This window comes from Chiloscyllium punctatum, chromosome 15 (assembly GCF_047496795.1).
Source record: "Chiloscyllium punctatum isolate Juve2018m chromosome 15, sChiPun1.3, whole genome shotgun sequence".
Taxonomy (NCBI): Eukaryota; Metazoa; Chordata; class Chondrichthyes; order Orectolobiformes; family Hemiscylliidae; genus Chiloscyllium; species Chiloscyllium punctatum.
The window spans coordinates 69,157,207-69,169,828 of record NC_092753.1 but is presented as its reverse complement, the minus strand read 5'-3'; positions in this window follow the sequence as shown (position 1 = coordinate 69,169,828).

The following is a 12,622-nucleotide window of genomic DNA, read 5'->3' as shown; positions in this document are numbered from 1 at the left end:
GACCTGCAAGACAGGAAAGGAACAAAATGGCAAACAGATGCTGAAAGATGGGTGAGGGAACTTAATTGGGCAGGAGGTCAATGTTCAGCTTTTTGACAGCACATTGAAATTTGGACATTAAGTCAGCAGGAAGTTGCAGGTGGGTTAGCCTTCCTGACAATGATGGTTCACTACCTCTGGAAAAGAGAGCATGGATACCCCAGAAGCAGCACAGGCAAGGCTGCATCCTGCCTGCCTCCAGCTCAGACACTGACACCTCAGGTTAGTGAGGTGGGGGTGAGTAGGGGAATGTCTTTGATTGAGATTAGAGCGGTGTGCACCAGCTGCTGGACACTTTAAAGCCATCCTGAACAAAGAAATGGAACTTCCTTGCGGTCAGAGAGTTATAGAGATGTACAATATAGCAACAGACCCTTCAGTCCAACTTGTTCACGATGACCAGATATTCTAAATTAATCGAGTCCCATTTGCTACCATTTGGCCCATATCTCTTTAAATCCTTCCTATTCACATACCCATTCAGATGCCTTTTAAATATTGTAATTGTAATTGTAAAGGCCTCCAACACTTCCTTTGGCCATAAGTGCACCACCCTGTGTCAAAGGAACACAATGGACTGTCAAGGCCAGGGAATATGCAAGACAAATTATGGAATTGTTGAATTGTTGTAGGACCCGTTATAAAAAATATTGTAAAGTAACTGAGCCCCAATAAGCTATGTTGTGGGGGGTTGGTGCGAAAGGGTGAGTATCAGTATTAAGCATTAAATATTCAGTTAAGAAGCGTGGATGAATACACACAGAAATAGTTTCTGAGGAGGTGACAAGTACTAAAGGGAACCTGTTAGTTTGATTCTGGAATAATTTGAGAAATGAAATATTTTAAGAAATTTATCAAGTTACTCTTGGAAATCTGAGATATCTAATTGTGAAACAGGAACATGGGAGAACCTTTAGTGTGTCACGAAGCTTGTTTTTTCCCAAAAGTTGTTCCTTTTCTCAAAGTTACTATGTCCTTGGTTTTTTTTTCAGAAGGGTAATAAGCCAGGCCAGGCTCCAATTAGTCTGGTTTGGTACAGAGATTAAAGGGTATTGAGGGGCCTTTTGTTGATATGTAAACAGATGAGACTTCAGGCCAAAGTGATCATGTTTTAGAAGTGACCTGTATCATGAAAGGGACGTGGTCAGCTCTCTAGCTGAGCGGTTTAGTTCAGTCCTGAACTGGAGAGGAGTTCAACAGTGAGCTGTGTGGAAACTCTCACTCTCTCTCTCTCTTTCTGCCCTTCTAGCGTCAACCTATAAGCATCTGTTCCATTTTTAAAGTGTGTTAAAGGGGTTTTGCTTATTGGGAATTGTGTATATTCAGAACAGCAAAATTAAGTCTCATTTGGATAGATTGAGTTCTGTAGGGGATCTCTATTCTGTTCTTTGTGTTTCATTGTGTAACCTTGTGAATAAATTTTTATTTGTTTTAAACTTGGTAGTCAACCTTGCTAACTTACTCCAGGTAATTTTCACTGTACACTTACTGAAACAAATTGCAAAGTTATGGTCTGGGTTGCCTGCTTGAGAATGTTTTGAATGGTCTGGCCTAGTCCATAACAAGTGTCTGTGATCAAATAAGAATGTATTTTTTGTTTAAGAACATGGTGAGAATATTTTATTGGATAGTGACAGGAAAAAGACACAACAGTAAATGTGAATATCCCACATTTGGTATGGTTAAATGGGATATTTCAAGAGAACTGGATTAGTGGTGCTGGAAGAGCACAGCAGTTCAGGCAGCATCCAAGGAGCAGTGAAATCGATGTTTCGGGCAAAAGCCCTTCATCATTTCAAGAGAAAGGAATGTGTAAATGAAACAAATTAATTTGCAGCTATCTTTTGGAGATATGTGTGCTCTTGATCAAGAAGGCTTTAAGAGAACTGGACTGGACAATTTGACCACCGCCTGAAACATTGGGACTGAGTGGGGGTTGTGGGGGTGGGGGTCGGGGGGGGGGGGGGTACACTTGTCTTGCCAGCTTTTGATCAAGAACAAGAAAACATACTTTTCCATAGAGGAACTAATTTTTAAAACATCAAATTATACAGGGAAAATGGGAACCATAGAATCTTTTAAATTCATTTGATTTGATAATAAAGATATTTCTGTTTAAGTGCCAATAAAAATGGAACCTTGTATCAAATTACAACATTGGGTACTGATTACCACACATAATGTGTTATAGCATTCAAGTGATCATGAGGGCAATCAATGATCAACCGATGAAAAAACAATGTAAGGTGTAAGGAAAGAAGCATGAGATTGGCACAAGGTAATGATGCTTATTTGAAGAGCTGATCCAGGCATAATGGGCCAAATGGCCTTCTTCTGTGCTGTAAGGCCTCTGTGATTCAGTAGGTTGACATTTATACAAACATTAAACATGACTTTGAGATAATACCTGATTATATGGAAGCGTGAAGCTAAAGGGGATATACGCAACATTAGGCAACAATCAGGATTTAGTACAAGTTGCGACACTACTCTTAGAGGCAGCATTAATCCAGATCACAGTCCACAGTGGCAAACCCCATTGAATTGAGTAATCACTCAGCCAATAAGGAGGCTGCAGCTGCTTGTGCAGGGTATTAGTGTCCACAAGAGCAATCGAGTGAGGAGTGAGAAAAAGAGAGTGTGTGGAAGCTGTGCAAACACAGGAGATTAGAATCAGCAATTTCGGCATGATATAGAGGAACAGGTAGAAGCAGGACAGGCTGAGAGACTCAGTGTAGGGCAATGTATGGAATTGTGGAATAAAAGCACAAATTCAACCATGGATTAGTTGGTCTCCCATGCCTTGGTTGTCAGCCAATTGTAAAAAACTTCAGAGAAACATGCCTGATTTATGGCACTGGTAGATTGCATAGAAAATGGTGATGATTCAGAAACTAGGAACAATTAGGTCAGAGACCTCAATTAAAGTACCTAATGGCACAGATGGTTTAACCCTTTGCCTTTACAAACCTAATCTGGACACCTGGTGAGTATCGATGGGTGATGGAGCATAAAGGACAAGGATGACATCACAGTATTGGCTACCTTTGGCTAAGGGGCCAAAAGTGGGTATTATTTAAGGAAATTTAGATTTTAATACTCAAAATGTTAAATGTTACTTGCTTACTCTAATTAGAAGGGAGGTTTCAACTTTGTATAGATTGAGGCTCAAACCCCTTACAGACATGTGTTAGGAGGATCCCTGTAGGTACCTGTGTAAATAAGGGACAACATTAATGAAAACATTCGAAGAAGGCCTTGGGAGGAGACAGTGCAGGACAGAAACTTGTAAGGGAAGAGACAGCAACATCTACAGTGAGATTGATTGTTCACTCCCAGGCTAGGTGAAGGACACCACAGAACATAAAACAGAAAACAATACAGCGCAGGACAGGCCCTTTAGCCCTCGATGTTGCACCGACCTATGAATTAATCTAAGCCCATCACCCTACACTATCCCATCATCATCCATATGCTTATCTAAGGACTGTTTAAATGCCTCTAATGTGGCTAAGTGAACTACATTGGCAAGCAGGGCATTCCATGCCCTTACCACTCTCTGGGCGAAGAACCTGCCTCTAACATCTGTCGTAAGTGTATCACCCCTCAATTTGCAGCTATGCCCCTCGTACAAGCAGATATCATCATCCTCAGAAAGAGACTCTCACTGTCCACCCTATCTAATCTTCTGATATCTTGTACATCTCTATTAAATCGCCTCTTAGTCTTCTTTGCTCCAATGAGAACAGACCCCGGTCTCTCAGTCTTTCCTCGTAAGACTGTTGCATCATCTGGTAACATCTTAGTAAATCTCCTCTGCACCTGTTCCACATCCTTCCTGTATTGGGATGTCCAAAAGAGCATACAATATTCCAAGTGAGGCTGCACTAGCATTTTGTATAGTTGCAGCATGCCATCATGGCTAGAGAACTCAATCCCTCTACCAATAAAACCGAAGACACAGTATGCCTTCATAACAGCACTACCAACTGGGTGACAACTTTCAGTGAATTATGTACATGGACACCAAGATCTGGAACTTTGTGGATGCCTATAAAACACTCCCAGCAATGTGACCTCTCCTCTCCTGTTTCTAACATCAGCCCATACCACCTCAGTAGATGAGTCCTCATCAAATGTTCTTTCAGCCACCATTATACCATCCTTGACTAACAAAGCCACACCTCTCCCTCTTTTACCACCTTCCATGATCTTAATGAAAGATCTAAACCCTGGAACCTGCAACATCCATTCCTGACCTTGCTCTAACCATGTCTCAGTAATGGCCAAACATCAAAGTCCCAGGTACCAACCCATGTTGCAAGCTCACCCACCTTTTTCCGGATACTCCTGGCATTGAAGTAGACACACTGCAAACCAGCTTGCTGTCTGCCAGCACACTCCTGTGATCGTGAAATCCTGTCCATGTCCTCCCTACTCTCATCCACTTGTGTACTGGAACTACAACACAGGTTCCAACCCCACTTCTGAGTTAGTTTAAACCCAACCGAATAGCACTCACAACTTTCCCATCCAGGACATTAGTACCCCTCTGGTTAAAGTGAAGACCATCCTGTTTGCAGAGGTCTCACCTTCCCCAGAATGAACCCCAATTATCCATAAACCTGAAACCCTCCCTCCTGCATCATCCCTGCAATCATGTGTTTAGTTGATATCTCTTCCTGTTCTTCACCTTACTATCATGTGGCATGGGTAACAATCCAGAGATAACAACTCTGTTTGTTCTCACTCTCAGCTTCCACCTTAGCTCCCTGAAATCCTGCCTTACATCCCTATCCCTCTTTCTACCTATGTGGTTGGTACCTATGTGGGCTAAGACTTGGGGCTGGTCACCCTCTCCCTTCAGGACCCCAAAGACATGATCTGAGACATCATGGACCCTGAAACCTGGGAGGCATTACACCAACCATGGGTCACTTTCACTCCCAACAAACCTTCTATCTGACCCTCTCACGACTGAGTCCCCAATAACTAACCCCTCCCTCCCTTCTGTGTAACAGGGACAGACTCTGTGCCAGAGACCTGCACCCCAGTGCATGCCCCGGTGAGTCATCCCCAACTGTCTCCAAAATGGTCGTTCATTTGGATGAATGACCACAGGGTATCCCTGCACTGTTAACCCTGACCATATCACATGAACCTCTGGTACAGAGGGATATTAGTTTTATTTTTACGTATGGAGAAAGCGTTGAATGTGGATAAGAGAATGCAAATAACATAAGATACTCATCTTTTCTGGAAGCTTTAGAGCTTTATGTTGGTCTAATAACTGAGGCAGACCTCTCCTTGGGTTGCTCAAGTAAAATCATCATAAAATCCTACATTCTGTCTCCAGAAGTTGATTACTTAAAAATTAAGACAACTGTCATATTTGAAGTTTTCCTCTAAATGTCTCAAGTTCATGCTGATGTTCTCTATGTGTTATTTAAAAATGTATTGCCGACAGTTGGCTTCTTTCTATTTTGCAAATAGAGATGGTTTAAGCGTGCATTTTTGAGGAGGGTGTGAGAATGGAAAATTTTAAATGGTGTGGATTTCAACTTAAGGAGGTGGGAATGCTAACAATTTAAACAAACAGCGGTTAAGAAGAGAAGTTGGATGATCAGGTGATTGGTAGAAATAAAGGTTAAGCTCACATACAAAATCTTGCTTTTTGATAATGAAGGATTTTTTTTAGAATCTAAGCAAACAGCAGGAATCAGATCCTGAATTCACATAGATTATTGTCTGTGTTAAACAGTGGCACATCTTGCCCCAGGGAAACTTAATTGTTCGAGCTTTTAATAATGTTCTTCAGCATTTCAAAGATAAATAACAATCAATATAAATAAAGAACAGAGAATTATTGTTCAACTGTAATCCAATGTCCTTGGTTTCTGTAACATAATTAGGTACTGATAACCACACTCAAACAAAGTCCCTATTTCAGTATAAGACCCAAAATGATATGGGCTCAGGTGGGAAATCTGGGAGAACTGTGTTAAATGTCCAGCGAAGGCTTTCTTGACATCAGGAGCAACTCTAGGCATTTTTCATCAGAGTTCCAGGAGTTGAACTGAGATACTTGCCAGGAAGCAGTGAGATTCCTATTAAAAGGAGATTATTGTTTGTTGTCAGCCTCATTAACTGTATATCTCATCACATTGATACACAGTCTCCTATCCTACCCCCTGCACTGAGGTTACCAGATGTTGAGAATTCTCAACATGCTGATCTGGTGGTTACCTGGCAAATCTAGATTGCTATGTGCTCCTCTGACCCATCATCTCAGGTGTCCAGCAATAAAGGCTCAGGGAGTCCTCCTGATAGCAGTTACACACAACCCATGTCCATGAACACTGGCATCCAACACATGCCAGCCTGTCCATGTCATCATGGCACCTTTCTGATACAATCACACAACGCTGCAGAACTTCAGTGGTGCACTTTGGAAGGCCAATAACTATCATTAAAATCCTACTGCAAGGATATCTTGTGATCAGGGACAGGCACCCAGCTGAGGTATTGGACACGGCTATATCTCAGGGCTGCTCAGTTTCTTTTTGAGCTCTCACTCACATAGTGTTGGACTGGATGCTCACAGTATCTGTGTCATGCCTTCGTGTGCTCCTCCCCATCAGCCTGAGCTACTAGGGTCATTGTACAACTGTATTGCATTCCTGTTTAGTGCTGACATGAATCCAGGCAGCCAGTCATCAGTGTGAACAGTCAGGAGTAGTTGTGAAGAGCTCAGGAAGATCTGCCAGAAGCAGCAACAGGCATATTGTAGAATGAGGTATCACTCCGACAAAGGTGAGCTCAGGATGAAAGGGGAGCAGATGCAACCTCTGGTAGATGGATTGGGTGGATCTTGAGGAGATTGGATGCATGTGGGGGTGATGGAATGTCAACCAGGAAGGGGACGTTGATGATCAGGGGGTCACCTACAAGATGAGGGTGGAGGCTCGAACTCACTGTCCAAGGAACAACTACTGCTGTTCCATCATCTTGTAAACCACAGAAATGGAAATAGCTGTGACTTCACTGGGAGTGGGCAGGGTGAGTGCTGCTATCTGTAAGGAGAAATCTGCAACTTCAGATGACATGGGACCTATCAAAGGACAATACCAATAAACACACACACCTGGACAGTGAAGGTGAAACAGAGACTTACAAATGTGAGCATATATTTACAATGCAGGGTCACCAATGTGCCCTCAGAGGGTCTTCTTCCTTCTCTCCTACCTCCCCATCATGTCTCGGTGCAGTGCCTGGATCAGTCAGCAGTTGGAGTGGTGGGAGCCTGCCATACAACGGAACCCATTGGCCTCGGAGCTTTGGGGTTTGTGTCTAGAAGGACCAGACATGCTGAAGGTGTCCTCGCCAGGGACAAGAGCTCCCTTCTAGGATTGACCCAACACTGTCTGACATTGGCAGGCAGGGTGGGGGTGGAAGGCCTCTGGAGTGTTGAGAGGGAGGGGATCTCTGGGGGACCTGTCTGTGGTTCCTCCTTTGGATGGGTGCCTACTGGCACTGCCCTGTCTCCTTGTAAGGAAGGGGCACCTGGAATAAGTTCAGGGTATGTCATCCTCCTGGCACCTTAATGGGGAGTCATACAGTCATAGTGGTGTTATAAAACATAGAAACAGATCCTTTGGTCCAACTCGTCCATGCCAACTAGATATCCTGAAGTCACCCAGTTCAAGTTGCCAGCATTTAGCCCCTATACCTCTAAACCCTTCCCATTCATACACATCCAGATGTCTTTTTTAATGTTGTAATTGCAATGGTCTCCACCATTTCCTTTGGCAGCTCATTCCATACATGCACCACCCTCTGCGTGAAAAAAATTGCCCCCTAGGTCCCTTTTACGTCTTTCCTCTCACCTTAAACTTATGTCATCTAGTTTTGGACTCCCCTACCCTGAGGAGAAAGACCGTGGCCATTTGCTCTATCCATGCCCCTCATGATTTTATAAGCTCCCATAATGTCATCCCTGAGCCTTTGATGGTACAGGGAAAATGGCCACAGTCAATTCAGCCTCTCCCAAAACCTCAAACTCTCCAACCTCAGCAACATCTTTGTAAATCTTTTCTGAACCCTTTCAAGTTTCACAATATCCTTCCTATAGCAGGTGGAGCAGAATTGTATGCAGTAAACCAAAACTGGCCTAACCAATGTCCTGTGCAGCAACAACACGACCTTCCAACTCCTACAATCAATGCACTGAACAATAAAGGCAAGCATATCAAATGTCGTCTTCGTTATCATATGTACCTGCAACTTCACTTTCAAGGAATATGAACCTGCACTTCAAGGTCTCTTTGTTCAGCATTACTCCCCAGGATGTTACCATTAAGTAAATAATTCCTGCCCTGATTTGCATTTCCAAAAAGCAGCCCCTCATATTTATCTAAATTAATTTCCATCCAATGACTGGGGTGATGGCGTGGAGCTCTGTCTGCATATGGAGCCTGGGATTTTTTTGGCCAAGGTGTATGGATTTAGAAATTTACTGACACCCAAGCTGGAGTAAACGTTTTACCTTTTAGAGACTGGCCTTAACCATTCAGGCAATGTGTTGTCTACTGAGACACAGTGTTTGAAAATGGGAGAATCTTAAACTGACTCTGATCACTTGGGATCTAAAAAGAACCATTTAAAACCACTGAGCCTGGAGATTTTTAGTTCTGAAATTGGGATTGATGTATAATTTGCTAAAAGTTGCTGTTTCAAGTACTCAATGGGAAAATACGTGAAGTTGCTGATGCAGCACAATAATCTCATATATGAATGATCCTCTGAGCATCTTAGGAGCTGCTAAGGAATACACAGGGCTGTATTGCATATTCACGAGCTGTTGGAAGAGCATTCGTGCACCTACCAGCCTTGCCTTTCACCCTAACAGGAACATACTGTCTCTGGACTCTTGGTGTCTCACTTTTGAAGGCTTCCTATTTTCCAGGCTTTCCCTTTGTCTGTGAACATCTGCCCCCCAATTAACTTTTGAAAGTTCTTGTGTCATATTCTTTCCTTCTGCCAATTTAGAACTTTAACTTATGGATCCAATCTATCCTTTTCCATCACTATTTTAAAACAAATAGAATTATGAGCACTGACCCCAAAGTGCTCCCCCACTGACAGCTCAGTCACCTGCCCTGCCTTATTTCCCAAGAGTAAATCAAGGTTTGCTTCATCTCTAGGAGGCACATTTGCATACTGAATCGGAAAATTTTCTTGTACACACTGAACAAATTGCTCTCCATCCAAGCCCTTAACGCTATGGCAGTCCCAGTCCATGTTTGGAAAATTAAAATCCCCTACCAATACCACTGTATTTTTCTGACAGATAAATTAGATCACCCAACAAATTTGCTTCTCAATTTCCTGCTGATAAGTGAGGAGTCTATAGATGATAATACCATTCTTATGTTCCCAACCATTCCCTGAGTTCATCTGCCCTACCTGTTCGGCATGTTGCATTGAAATAAATGCAGATTAATTTATCAGTCCTACCTCATTCTCTGCTTTGTTCTTGCCTGCCCTTACTGTCTGACTAGCTCTTTTTCCCAACTGCACAAGTCTCAGACTGGTCTCTTTTCTCACTATCTCCCTGGGTTCTTGAGTTTATTTCCAAATCAATTTGTACACAAGTCAGAGCACAGTGAAGAACAATGTAAAATACTTACTTGTCAATCCAGGAAATGTTTGTATATTGGATTTAAAATTACATCCCTGTTTGGGATCCTATTTGTAAGTATGGAACATCCTTAGTCTGATATTTGTAAGTCAGGGACCCCCCGAATAGGGTGAGTACTTGCCTTCTCAGACTGTGGTGCTGTGGACAGTTGTGATTCATTATATGGGGTAGACCTGTCCTCTCCCTATTTTTCAGCTGTTTCTGCCCCTATACTCATTGATACATGCTGCAGCCACTGACGCACGGTTTCTACTTATTTTAGCACTAACTCATCAGCACAGCTGTCAATAGAAAGTAGTGAAGATCATTTTCCCTCTTCTCTTCTTTACCTTCTTCTGACCTATCAACTGACTTTTACTCCTCTGGGGTGCACTGTGGGTTCCTCCAGCATTCTCTTAATTATAATGTCACTGTTGTTTTGTTTTAAACTTGGTGATCCTTCCGAACGCCAATCAAAGTTAACAGCCCTTTTCCTTCCTCACCTCTCCTTACTGCATCTTTAAAAAGTTGTTTCATACTCAGCACAAATATTACCAACATGGACCTTCCTCAGCTCCTGTATGGATACTTCTGTACGGATCTGGCTCAATCACAACGCCTGTGTAGATACTACCAAAGCTTCTGTGTGAATTCTACAAACACAGAGCCTTTGTTCGAAATCTCTCTCTTTTCAGCATTTCCTATCCTCAGTCCTCTTCCACATCCTCAGATAGTACCTTCCAAACCCACTACCACTGAAGGACAAGGAAAGCAGATACACTGGAATACCCCTGCGCAAGTTTCACTCACTATCTTGATTTTTGAAATCTATCATCATTATTTCACTGTTACTGAGTCAAAATCCTGGAATTCCCTCCCTTAAGGGCATTGTGGGTCTACCTACAATGTGTGAACAGCAGCAGTTCAAGAAGGTACCTCACCACCACCTCCTCAACAGCAATTAAGGACAGACAATAAATGCTGGCCAGCCAGCAATGTCCATGTGCCATGAATGAATAAAGAAAAGTTGCTTTAATACCTGACTAAACCAGCTCAGGTCAGCTTCCTGCCCTAATTATGTATAGTAAATGAAATATACTCATCCATTTTGAGAAGCTGCTTTGATAGTTTGAGAGCCCATATACTTTCATGATTTTTAAAGAGCCAGCTGCTAGAGAGTGAGAATAGGTTTGTACAACTGTTTTATTCTCTGCTGTCTTGGAGGACGCAGAGGATGTATCTGCTCCTTAACTAGGAAGGTGAGCATGGAGATGAAGTGGGATCACAGCTTCTCTCAAGAATATTTACAGGTCTCCATCCAAAAGTAGAAGTTTATATGTAAACTGTAAACTGTAAAACGTAGCTGTTTAGGAAACTGACTTTCAGACATTCACCTGTCAGAATTACTTTACTTTCCCATGTATTTCTAAGATATTTTCTGTAGGTCATCTCCATAATTAGCAAGGGTTTACTTGTGCATGAAATTCTTCTGTATCTTTAAACACCAACTTTTGCTCTCTCTTTCTCAATGAAATTCCTTTCTCAACCTTCAGATCATCGCTCACCAGGTCTTGGAGCTCTGAATATTTCCATGAAATCCATCAATACAGGTCTTTTTGTGTCAATCATATGAAAACATTGCCTGTGCCTGGCAGGATTTTTGGAAATTTTCTGTTATCCTTACTTTTGCAGTCTCCAAGCTTAATAGAGCAAGTTGGATCTTTACATGAGTTTGACTTTAAGCTTTGCTCAGGAATTCTGTACCTCTAAAAGCTCCAGAATTGGGCATTACATTGTTGACTGAAAAAGACTTAAATATTTACATGGTTTGCTGATGAGACTCCATGGTAATTTCCAGTCATCATTATGTTGATTATAAATTTCTGAAAACTAATATTGGCAAAATCCAACTTGGACTTCAACCTATCCTTTTCTCTGCATGGCATTTTTACTGGCTGTTTGCAATTATTGGACCAACACTTGACGGACTATGTCAGAGAAATTTAGATTTTTAGACTCGATAGATTAAACAATGTTTCCATTATGAAAGCAGGTTTCAACTTTGCATGGAATGATACTTATACAGTTTAGAGACTAGTGTCTGTAGAATGCCTTTAGCCATCTCTGTAAATATGCAACAGTGCTAATGGAAGCATCCTAAGAAGGCTTGGAGAGGAGAGAGTGTAGGACAACTACTGATGAAGGAAGAGACGTCCAGGGTGAGATTGATTGTTTACTCCATGGCTTGATGAAGGGAGACCTTAACACATGGACTTCTGACACTGAAGGGACTTTTGTTTTATTTGCTGGTTATGAAGAACACTTGGAATTTGGATAAGAGGATGTGAATGATATAAGATACTCAGCTCTTCTGTGTGCTTTAGATTCTGCTTTGGTCTCATAGCTGACACAGATCTCTCCTTGTTTCGCTCAAATAAAACAATCTCCAGATCAGGGAGGAGTTACACCTTCTGCATCCTCCAAGAGAACAGAGAATACCTTTAGAGGTAACTGCCTCAAGTAAATGAAACTTGCGGATGGAGGGCTTAGATCAGTGGGAACAAAGAGTTAAATTCATGGCTAAATGCTAATTGTTAACTTGGTACAGAAAAATAACTTGTGGGTGAGGTGCAGAGTTGTACAGTACACGATACCCCAAAGCTTTATACTAAGTGTAGCTACCCAGCACATGCATTGTTTCCTCTAACATAGCAACATCAAATTACCTGGAACTGGGACCATAGTGTATGGGGTTCCACTTTTACCATTCCCTATATATAGTCATAATTAAAAAACACTTTGCAAATACACTTACAAAAGTCTAGACTTATTACTACCACTATAAGATAGTAGAAAATCTATATATGTATATAAATTAAATCTTTTAACTTGGAATCCACTGGA